We start from the raw sequence: 11628 nt of genomic DNA, 5'->3' as shown, positions 1-11628 counted from the left end.
CCCCCCCGAACACCCACCCTCTCTATTACTATTGCAATTTTCATATTTACCATCATTGTAAATTTTTCCAAATTCTAAAAATTACTAATGATAATTTTCAATTTAAATAATTATTGTTATTTGTTCTAAAAATTCTGAGGGCTGCACCATATATCATATTTATTATTGGTTTAAGAGATTGAAGTCTGATAAAACCTAAACATAACATTTCCTTCCTTGACACAATATACATATAAATAGAGATTAAGATATGGAAGCTTTTCAACTGTCAGAACCTTTGATACCTCCTGGGAATATTTTTAAAGGAATAATTCACAAATAAAGTAATTTCAGGTTAAATAATAAGATGCTTTTTCAGGGATTATATTGTTCTGTTTACATGCACATATTCTAGTCGGATTAATATTCTAGTCGGATTAATTAAGCTTATTCTTGAATATTTTACTTTATTGGCTGGTATTGTTATGTAAGTGGAGCCTATATATAAAAAGGTTGTATTCTCTGCTTGAGCCTTGTTACATCAATTTATCCATAATATAATTGAATAGTATAGAGGGGAGTAATGTTGGAATCATGGCTTGTCGTGGAGGTGAAGGGAAGGGGTTCAGACATTCATGACCAAACTTTATTTATCTTATTTTTACTTTATATCCCGCCGGCATATTATACCGATATAATAAACCGACATAAAAAAGCGCCATTTCATTTCGGCCTTTTGTGAGCGATCTAGTCACCACACATAAGACAAAAAAGACAGAGCATAGCATAGTTAAAAAACGCAATAATGTTTTTTATGGAAATTTTAAAATGTTGCAAAACGCATATAATTGTTTTTAAACAAAGTTTTTCAAACTTTGATTATTTTTGCGTTTCTTTTACTAAATAACTAATTTTTCTCATTTTCTTTCCTTCCATCGATCCATAAAAAGTATTAACGTATAGTAAAACAACTTCCCGTACATTTAATGGTTAGTATGGAAGGCTTAAGGGCACATTAACATGTAGGGCTGATTAAATATTACTAATAGTTTAAATGTATACATCAAGGGTATATCACGCTATACACTAGGTTCTTATCATCATTATACATACATCGTATATTTTAAACCGTTATAATCTAATCAAACACCTACTTATAATTTACAAACAGCTCTAACGATAATTCATGAATAGCAATTCACTTTTTCTGATTTTTATTATTTTTTAATTAAAATTTAGGCAGGTTTCAGGCGGCCTTAAATTGTCATTCTTTGTGGGTAACCCTGCATGCCTTCTCATCTAATTTATATTCATAATTGGTTTTATTTGTTTGCTGCTTGGTTTTTATTTTTTCATTAAAACCAATTTTATAATCTGCATTTGTCTAAAATGTATTGATCGAAAGTTCATAAATTATCACAGTCTAAAAAATGCCAGACAAAACAAGATTAAAATACCAGACTTAAAGCATCAGAAAACATAAAAATACCAGACACAAAATATTGACATACCAGACAGAAAACATTAAAATAGTATCACAACTACGGACAGTTGACAAACTTTGTAAGTGACCCTAAATTAAATCTAAATTATCTTCAAACCGTACTAAACAATCTAAACAATCGGAAATTATTTTTCCTTCACAAAAATTGGGAATATCCGAGTTTTTTTTTTAAAAACGTGGATTTAACAATAAAACCAGCAAGAAATAGAATTTTTTTATTTTGAGAAGTTCATGAAGGATTAGCAACGACCATAGATTTAGTTTTTACATTTATTTCAATGTCTGCTGTCTAGAATTAAGTAGAATGGATTGCTAAGTGGTTTGGCTTGAGCTACTTAAAACAACCTGGGTTACCAGGCAACTTGCCAATTCTAGCATTTGTACTTGGGAATATAGTTTCTAAAATACAGGGAACCTTTTTCCTATTGTTCTATAGAACCTAGTTCCTAGTGTACAGAGAACCTAGAAACTAGTTCCTAGAGTACAGAGAACCTAGAACCTAGTTTCTGGGGTACAGAGAACCAAGTACCTAGTTCCTAGTGTACAAAGAACCTAGAACCTAGTTCCTAGTGTACAGAAAACCTAGATCCTAGTTCTTAGTACACAGAGAACTTAGAACTTAGTTCCGGGTGTACAGAAAACCTAGAACCTAGATCTTAGTTCTTAGTGTACAGAGAACCTAGAACCTATTTCTTAGTGTACAAAGAACCTAGAACCTAGTTCCTAGTGTAAAGAGAACCTATCATACTATTTTTTGTGTACATAGAACATAGAACCTAGTTCCTAGTGTAAAGAGAACCAAGAAAACTATTCGTTGTGTACATAGAACATAGAACCTAGCTCCTAGTGTACAGAGAACCTAGAATCTAGTTCCTAGTGTACATAGAACATAGAACTTAGTTCCTAGTTTACAGAGAACCTAGACCTAGAACCTAGTTTCTAGTGTACAGAGAACCTCGAACCTAGTTTTAAGTGTACAGAGAACCTGGAACCAAGTTTCTAGTGTAAAGAGAAGCTAGAACCTATTTCCTAGTATACAGAGAACCTAAAACATTTGTCCCAGTGTACAGAGATACTAGAACCTAGTTCCTTATGTACAGAGAACCTAGAAACTTTTTCATTGAGTACAGAGAACCTGGAACCTAGTTACTATAGTGTACAGAGAACATAGAACCTAGTTTTCAGTAAGCAGAGAACTTAGAACCTAAATAGAACCCCCAGATAATGATTATAAATTAATTTTTAAAAAAAAAAACTATATAAAAATATTTATAAGTTTTTCCATCCCACGCTGGTATATGCTTATGGAGTTATCTTGAGTGAAACCAACCTGTATATTCTAATATTGTGTGCTATGTTCTTCCTTTCATGTTTCCTATGTCTGCCCCCGCCCTTGTTAAGCTCCAATAATAAGGCCTGATTTGAGTTCTTGATTCCTGGAATTCAAACTGTAATCCTTCATGGATATTTATCTAAGAAAATATTACAGATCTCCTGGCATCTGCATTCAACTTTCAAGATATATAACCCAGATTTTTTTTATGATCTAAATGTTCATTTCAGTGCGATTTGTTATATAATTTCAACTTTATAATAAAGATCGAAGTACATATTTTCATTTATTAAGAACAACTTATTGAAAGTGAAAACGTGATTGTGGATTTTTAGATGAAAGCATACTATCTTATGCTTTGTTACAATGCTCTTTCGTCATTTCAAATTTGTGTTTCCCTTGAAAAAGAGGGAAAGGCTTTTGTTCGCATGGGCTTTCCATCCATTGTACAGGTTGAGTACTTCCAATTGATTTTTCTGTTAGGTAATTTTGAGAAATTTTTTTAATTGTGTTTTTAACTGGGCCTGCTTACTTACAGTTAATTTTCATTATCCCATGGTTTGGAATATGGTATTTCCCGATTTTATATCGGTGTGCTTGGTTTAATTAATCTGGGTTTGCAGGATTCGATTATAAGTAGGACTCCAAGCTCGAAAGTCATTTAGCAGGTGTGAGTGGTTTCTACAGTTCCCGTTTCGACATTTCCGTCCTGAATCCGTCCATTATAAATTTCCGGAGGGGATATATTTTTTTGGTTCCCGTCCACACTTCCGTATCGCGGTAGGGGTGTACTTACAGCCCGTGTAGTCTCCGTAACACTTTTGTAGTCGATCCTTAATATTTATTCACACTTAAAATTGAAATTCATTTTTCTTTAAATATTTTTCCTCTAAATATTGCTGTTCGGTCCTATCGACGTTGAAAATGTGTACTGACTAGAAGTTAAAAAATAACAATTTAATTTTAGTCTCTTAAGGTAATGTAATTGACGTAATTGATAACAATAGAGTAATTTGAACGTTTTTATTTTTAACAAAGGATTCGCGTAAACTTCTTTATGCTTAAAAAAATAAAAAGTTGAACCAACACTAAACTATTGAACACAGATTTTTACATTTTTTTCATAGCCAACAAAGTTATTCTCCTTAAAGTGCAACGACTGAAAAAAATGTAATGTAATTTGGAAGAAAAAGGGAAATTATTATTTTACCAGGAAAATAGGAAAGATACGTTAAAATTTGGGAAAAGGGGAATTTGATGTTGATTTGAGGATAGGATATGAAGTCGGAGGTCCTTTAGCTACAGTCCTTCTATATTTTCAATTCTCCTTTAGCTACAGTCCTTCTATATTTTCAATTCTCCTGTAGCTCCAATCCTATTTAAACTCCCATCCTCCTTTGGCGCTAATCTTTCAATATCTTCAGTCCTTCTGTATCTTCAATCCTACTTGTGGCTCCAATCCTACTAGGTGGCTCCAATCCTACTTGTGGCTCCAATCCTACTAGGTGGCTCCAATCCTCCAGTAGCTCCAAAACTTCTAGGTAGCTGAAATCCCCCATGCAGTAGCTCCACTTGCTGTAGCCTGTAATCCATTCCAACCCCTCCTATGGATTCAAAAATCTTTTGAATTCTTGTTTGTTTGTATTTTAACAATTTTCACGTCAGTTTTTTCCCTTTTGAATACACACTAGGTATTTGCTGGTGAAGTGATGGTGCTTATATCTCAATAAAGAGGGGAGTCCCCCCCTTACACCCTCCCCTCCCCTTCAGGTTGAATTCCTTTAATATTAACACCTTACAGCTTCCTGCTGTGTATCTGAAGTATCCGAAGCAAATTGAGGTAAGGTGTATATTATTTACTAGATATTACTCTATACGAATTATGGAAGAGGTTTATGCTGCTAACTCCTCAGCTTTTCGAGACCTGCTATTAGGGTTGAAGGGAAGGGAAAGGAATTGAGTCTTTGCCACAAACTCTGATTTTTAAATCCCAATATCTTAACAACCCAATGTTGTAAGACCTTAGATATTTCAAACTATTACTTCTGTTATATCAAACAATCAAAGTTTGAAATATCAAAGGTTTACATAATTTGGTTGTAGATATATAGGTATTAGAAAATTGGGGTTTGTTGCAAAGACTCAATTCCTTTAAGGGTGATGATATAAAGGTTGAAGCAAAGGTTAATTGAAATTTTTTAGAGAATTGAAGGTTGAGGGGGAAGTAAAATTGAAGTGTTGGGAGAAATGAAGGTTGATGGGAAGGGAAATTGAAGTGTTGGGAGAAATGAAGGTTGATGGGAAGGGAAATTGAAGTGTTGGGAGAATTGTAGGTTGAAATTGAAGTGTTGGGAGAAATGAAGGTTGATGGGAAGGGAAATTGAAGTGTTGGGAGAATTGTAGGTTGAAGGGATGGGAAATTAAGTGTCGGGAGAAATGAATGTTGAAGGGAAGGGAAATTTAAGGTGGTGAGAGAATTAAATGCTGAAGGGAAGGGAAATTGAAGTTGATGAGAGAATTAAAGGCTGAAGGGAAGGGAAATTGAAGTGTAGGGATAAATGAAGGTTTAAGGGAAGGGAACTTGAAGGGTATGGAGAAATGAAGGTTGAAGGGGATGGGAAAATTAAGTTTTCGGAGAATTGAAGGGAATAAAAGGTTGAAGGAATGAAGGAAAATGTTGGCATCCTTAATACACTGCAGTAAAACATATATTAAACACGTAAAGACCTCTGGAAGAAATTGATTTGACATTTGAACCATATCAGTTTAATTGAACAATTCAAATTTCAACTAAGTGTGGGAATTGGAATCATAAAATATGTCTTGATGAATTAATCACAAAAGTATCTCACGTTACACGTGATAATAAAAAAACCGACGAAAAACAAATTCTGAACAATGTTCTAAAATCTTAATTTGGAAATTAGTATTGGATGTTTGGTTTACTTACTATGTAAAAATATGTACATAGACAGTTAGACAGATAGACTGATAGGGACTGACAACATTTTTTGATATATCGACAGATTTGATATAAGCACTTTTTTCTAATTAGAATTATCTGATATTATGTCCAGTCTGTTGTATTTTTTACATTAAATATTTTAACCCTATTCCCGCTGGGGGGGGGGGGGCAATTTGACCCCCCCCCTGTAGTTTTTTTTACATAACCCAAAAAGTATTGGTCTGAGGCTGTTGAAATTTTCTGACTTTTCTTACATACCCAAAGCCCTCCCTTTAGGCCTAAAACCGGGCTTTAATACTAACTGCCTGAGTCCTCAGGCACACTGCCTGAATGACTGTTTTTGCCTGTAGCAAACTAAATCTTTGTTTTGACCCACTTTCACTTGTCAGATTTTGATAAAATTTAGCTTTTTGGAAAGCCTATGACATAAGGAAACGGATTGCACAAGTTTTGCGAAAAAAAAATTGCAAATTTTTTGCAAACAACCTGTCAAAGGAAATTTGCACATTTTTAGTTTTTCTTGATTAAAAATCAGGTTATTTAAAATTTTTCAAAACTTTTTGCATATTTGAAATGGCATGGTCAAGGGCTTTTCAAAAATGTATAATTTGTCATTTTTTGGACAAATTTTTTTTTGCAAACATTTTTACTATAAAACTGGATTTTGCGATAAAAAATTCAATTTTCGCAAATTTGCAAATTTTTTTGCAGATTCTAAAAGTAGAGCACAAGAGCTTTCTAATGATGTATCATTTGTCATATTTGGACATCAAACATGGGATTTAGAGGGGGGGGGTCAAATTGACCCCCCCCCAGCGTATCCTGGTTTTCAAGTACCCCAGCGGGGATAGGGTTAAAGCCCTGAAACCCGGTCTACTGCCAGGATATGATAAGCTTCTAATATCTATGCATAAGGTTATGTATATGTAAATAAAACAGGGTGCTAGCTTCACTTATGTTAGTAACAATTTTTTTAACGACTTAAAAGTGTGCGAATAATAATACGAAAATCTACAAAAGGTTAGTTGGATATAAAAATCTGCGAAAGTTTGGTTGAATATGAAAATATACGAATCTTTAAATGAAAGAAATGGGGGTTAGACTGAAAGGGGGGAAGGGTTTCTCAGTGGGTAGTTAATTGGACTTGGTATGACTTTAAATATGCCAATACATAGTTTAGATTTCAAGCAAAGGCATAAATAACTAGGCCTAATGTGAGTCTACTATCATAGACATCAACTGTACTATAATTTAGCTTATCTACCCACCCCTGTCTTCTCGACCAGAGAAATCTTTGCCAATGAGATGAGACGGATTGATAAACACTTACATAGCAATCAGCTGTATTATTTGAGAAAACATGGCGGCCGAAACCAAACCAAATATATCTTTTCTTTCCATTCGTAGAATCAACAATGGCTAAAAGCTGTATTGTCAAGTAATAATACATCCATTTAGGATTAATCATGACTCATGACTCACTTTAATTCACACTCGAATTCTTTAAATAGGTACAAACAACCCAAGATGAAGAATGTCTTTTTCTAACCCTGAGATGATGGTTTTTAAATCCATAATTCAAACAATGTATACAACACACTCTTGAGAACTATATCTAGTATCTAAATACATCGTATGTAGATCTAACGTACAGCTCTGTTTGGATAATTTGTTAAATAGATGGGTTTTAAAAACACCATAGGCATGTAAAATATATAGGTCTAGATAGGATAGGATCTTGCCCATTTGTTTTGCGAATAAATAGACGATTATTGTGGCGCACATTCCTCGATAGTAAATATAATGTGCACACGCATACGCACATAAAGCGCACGCAATCAATATTTAGTTCCGTATACTTTTCTAAACATTTGATGATAAGATTCTAAAGAATTTTTAAAACAGGTCTATTCCAGTTTTTAAACTTAGATATCAGAATTATCATTAAAATCTATTTTTTATTTTAGGTATGTTACTTTATCAGATAAATCTACACTGTTGTCTGGTATAAACCTAGGTTTCTAAACCTGGTCTGGTATACCTATAGTATTCTAAACCTGGTTTGATAAACCTTGGTTTTAAACCTGGTCTGGTAAACCTGTTGTATTTTAAACCTGGTCTGGTAAACCTGTTATATTCTAAAACTGGTCTGGTTTACCTATTGTATTCTAAACCTGTGTCTTGTGAACCTATGGTATCCTATACCTGGTCTGGTATAAACCTATAGTATTCTAAACCTGCTCTGGTAAACCTTTTGTATTCTAAACCTGGTCTGGTAAACCTGTTGAATTCCAAACCTGGTCTAGTAAACCTTTTGTATTCTAAACCTGGTCTGATAAAACTAGGTTTCTAAACCTGGTCTGGTAAATCTGTTATATTCTAAACCTGGTCTGGTAAACCTGTTGTACTCTAAACCTGGTCTGGTAAACCTGTTATATTCTAAACCTGGTCTGGTAAACCTGTTGTATTCTAAACCTGGTCTGGTAAACCTGTAGTATTCTAAACCTAAAGTGAATTACCGCTATTTTTGTCTAATAATTAAAATAATGTAAACTTCTATCTTGTAATTGAATTAATGTAAACCTTGTTAATCGTGTAATTATCACAATCAATGTTTTTATCTGATACCAACTGCACCAAGCATATAAAATAGCGCAAGCAGTAGTCTAAAATCTAAACAAATAATAAACATGACATGGTTGAATTTAATGTTCTAAACAAGATATGGTGAAGAAAAACATCATAAAACTGTCGATCCAGAGCTGAAAACTTTAGAATGAAATATCCAGATATCCGATGGATTAGCTTCTCTGGAGTTTAAATTCATGTGGAGAACAAGCAATATTTAAACTGGATATTAAGAAAAAGAGTGGTTTAAGCCATTAAGTGGATGACGTCCATTCTAAAGTTTTCAGCTCATATCACTGAAAAACTAAACTGATGATTTCTAACCATTATAGATATTGCAAAAACAGAATAGCATATTGCAGTGAACATATTTTGGAAGATATCTGTTAAAATTCAAAATGGTGGATGTATACCAAAACTAGTATGGCGGACAATGCAACATTATCAAAATTACGGACTAAATTAAGCATTTCAAAATGTCCGACTATTGAGCATAATCAAAATGGCCGGCTGTAATCAGCAATGTTCACGTGTTTTTTGTCTAATTTGCGTAATTAAGAGTGTAGAATGAGTGATGAGTGGAGATTAGTTGGATATATGCACTATGCATGTAGACACTGCCTTCATCTTTATACAAGCCACACATACACATTCATTCATTGACTAGACCTCTCGGCCATGAAGGGGGGGGGGCGGGGAATGACTTTATGAGGGGTTCTGCTTTGAATAACCCATGATTTAATAGGAATGTTAAGTAACCTATAAATTCAATTAATGATTTTAACAGCACTCGTTTCATCATGTATAGGATAAAGCCACATGTTTTTTCTAAAAAGCGTGTGCAAAGAAAAACAGTGCAACCCGCAGTTGAAACTTATAATTAGTATTCTTTCGATTTTTCCCCCCTAGCCAACTCTTTAAACGAACCTTTCTTTCTCCCTGGGTTCAAACAGTTTTAATTTACATAAATTGTCATTCTTATTTTCTTATTTTACGGTAAACTGCGTCGACATCCCTGTACGGATAAAGGCGGCCGGTCACCGACAAAAGCAAGTAATCAGATTCTAATTTGAATTTGCGAAAAAAGGCATAAAATGCGAGGAATGCAGAAATCAGGTATTCGCAAAATTTAAACGGTTTGCAAAAAATGTTGACCTGAAGTCCCTGCAATGTTGTATTTAGATTAATCGATGATCGTCGTTATCGATTTTTTAATCGCTATCCACTGATGAGAACGTAGAGTTACTATTCTTATCAATTGATTATTGACGACTATTGAACATCAAATGGTTGCCAAAGGTTAAATGGTCGTTAACAGTTAGGTTATTGTTAATAAATCGGCGAACGGTAACGATCATTACTGTTTAATATTATTATTTAATGTTAAACAAAATGTTAGAAATCCGACTTTTAGTGTACAAGGTGTGTGTAGACTTTTTAGCCTTCTAAACATTATTGTTTTGTGTTAGAAAGTGCTACTAGCAGGGACAATGGCCACTACTGGGGGGTCGTGGATAAAACATTTTTCTCCAAAATTCCGTTTTCATCTTCAAAATTAGGCATAATATTCGAAAATGTGCACGGTTCCATTCCAAAGATATTAATTGCGTTTTCGCACACGAAACGTCATTTTATTCTACTTGCAGTGTGTGACCAGCAGGTACAATGTCCATAAATAGGGGGGTCGTCGTTGAAACATTTAACTCTAAAATTCATATTTAACCCTATTCCCGCTGGGGGGGGGGGTCAATTTGACCCCCCCCTGTAGTTTTTTTTACATAACTCAAAAAGTATTGGTCTGAGGCTGTTGAAATTTTCTGACTTTTCTTACATACCCAAAGCCCTCCCTTTAGGCCTAAAACCGTGCTTTAATACTAACTGCCTGAGTCCTCAGGCACACTGCCTGAATGACTGCTTTTGCCTGTAGCAAACTAAATCTTTGTTTTGGCCCACTTTCACTTGTCAGATTTTGATAAAATTTAGCTTTTTGGAAAGCCTATGACATAAGGAAACGGATTGCACAAGTTTTGCGAAAAAAAAATTGCAAATTTTTTGCAAAAAACCTGTCAAAGGAAATTTGCACATTTTTAGTTTTTCTTGATTAAAAATCAGGTTATTTAAAATTTTGCAAAATTTTTTGCATATTTGAAATGGCATGGTCAAGGGCTTTTTAAAAATGTATAATTTGTCATTTTTTGGACAAATTTTTTTTTGCAAACATTTTTACTATAAAACTGGATTTTGCGATAAAAAATTCAATTTTCGCAAATTTGCAAATTTTTTTGCAGATTCTAAAAGTAGAGCACAAGAGCTTTCTAATGATGTATCATTTGTCATATTTGGACATAAAACATGGGATTTAGAGGGGGGGGTCAAATTGACCCCCCCCCCAGCGTATCCTGGTTTTCAAGTACCCCAGCGGAGATAGGGTTAACCTTCAAAATGTACTTGAAATGTAGTCAGTCCCTTCTCAAAAGATTTCAAACAAGTTTGAAATTTTTTTCGTCTTTTAGTTTTAAAAATCCTCTATTCTCTTATTGAAAATGTGCAATCTATTCTATTCTGTCGTATAAAACGTAAAAATAAAATTATAATTTGATTTTTTTTAAATCTTTGAGAAGGAGCCCGAGCACAATTTCGAATTGTAGGTCCGCCTTTGAAGGTTAAAAAGAAATTTTATCGACGACCCCCCCACAAAAAAACAAAATCTGGGTATTGTATCTACTAGGAGCACTTTGGAGCACATTTGAACGATATTTAGTAGGCTGAAAAGAACACACTTTTTAAAAAAAAATATTCATATAGTGTATAAATATCTAAAATATATATGTAGAATTATTATGTGTTTGTAAATATCTAAATTATATATTTGTGAGTATCAAATCATTTATTTGTGAATTTCTAAATTATTTGTTTTTGCATATCTGAATTTTGTGTTTGTAAAGTACTTGTATATGTTTGCTAATTTATTAAGTGTGTTTGAGAATATTTAAACTGTGTGTTTTAAATATCTACATTGATTGTCTTAGATATCCAAATTATGTGTCTACAAATATCTAAACTAGGTGTTTGAAAATATATAAGTTTAAATTATTTTATATCCAAATTGTGTGTTTGTGAATATTCAAATTATGTGTTTATTTGAAGTGTGTGTGAATAAGTGTGTGTCGGTCACACAGTCCCGCTGAGCCCTATTCTCCCTTCTATACATGTCACTTT

The 11628-nt window shown here is 33.6% G+C and overlaps 1 protein-coding gene across 1 annotated transcript in view; it reads left to right on the top strand.

Moving 5' to 3' along the window:
- Nucleotides 1-11628, top strand: part of LOC111710015 (uncharacterized) — a 62267-nt gene that overhangs the window by 28506 nt on the left and 22133 nt on the right. The window lies entirely within an intron of this gene.

The sequence above is a fragment of the Eurytemora carolleeae genome, unplaced genomic scaffold, assembly GCF_000591075.1.
Source record: "Eurytemora carolleeae unplaced genomic scaffold, Eaff_2.0 scaffold1022, whole genome shotgun sequence".
NCBI lineage: Eukaryota > Metazoa > Arthropoda > Copepoda > Calanoida > Temoridae > Eurytemora > Eurytemora carolleeae.
This window is presented reverse-complemented; position numbering and strand designations above follow the sequence as displayed.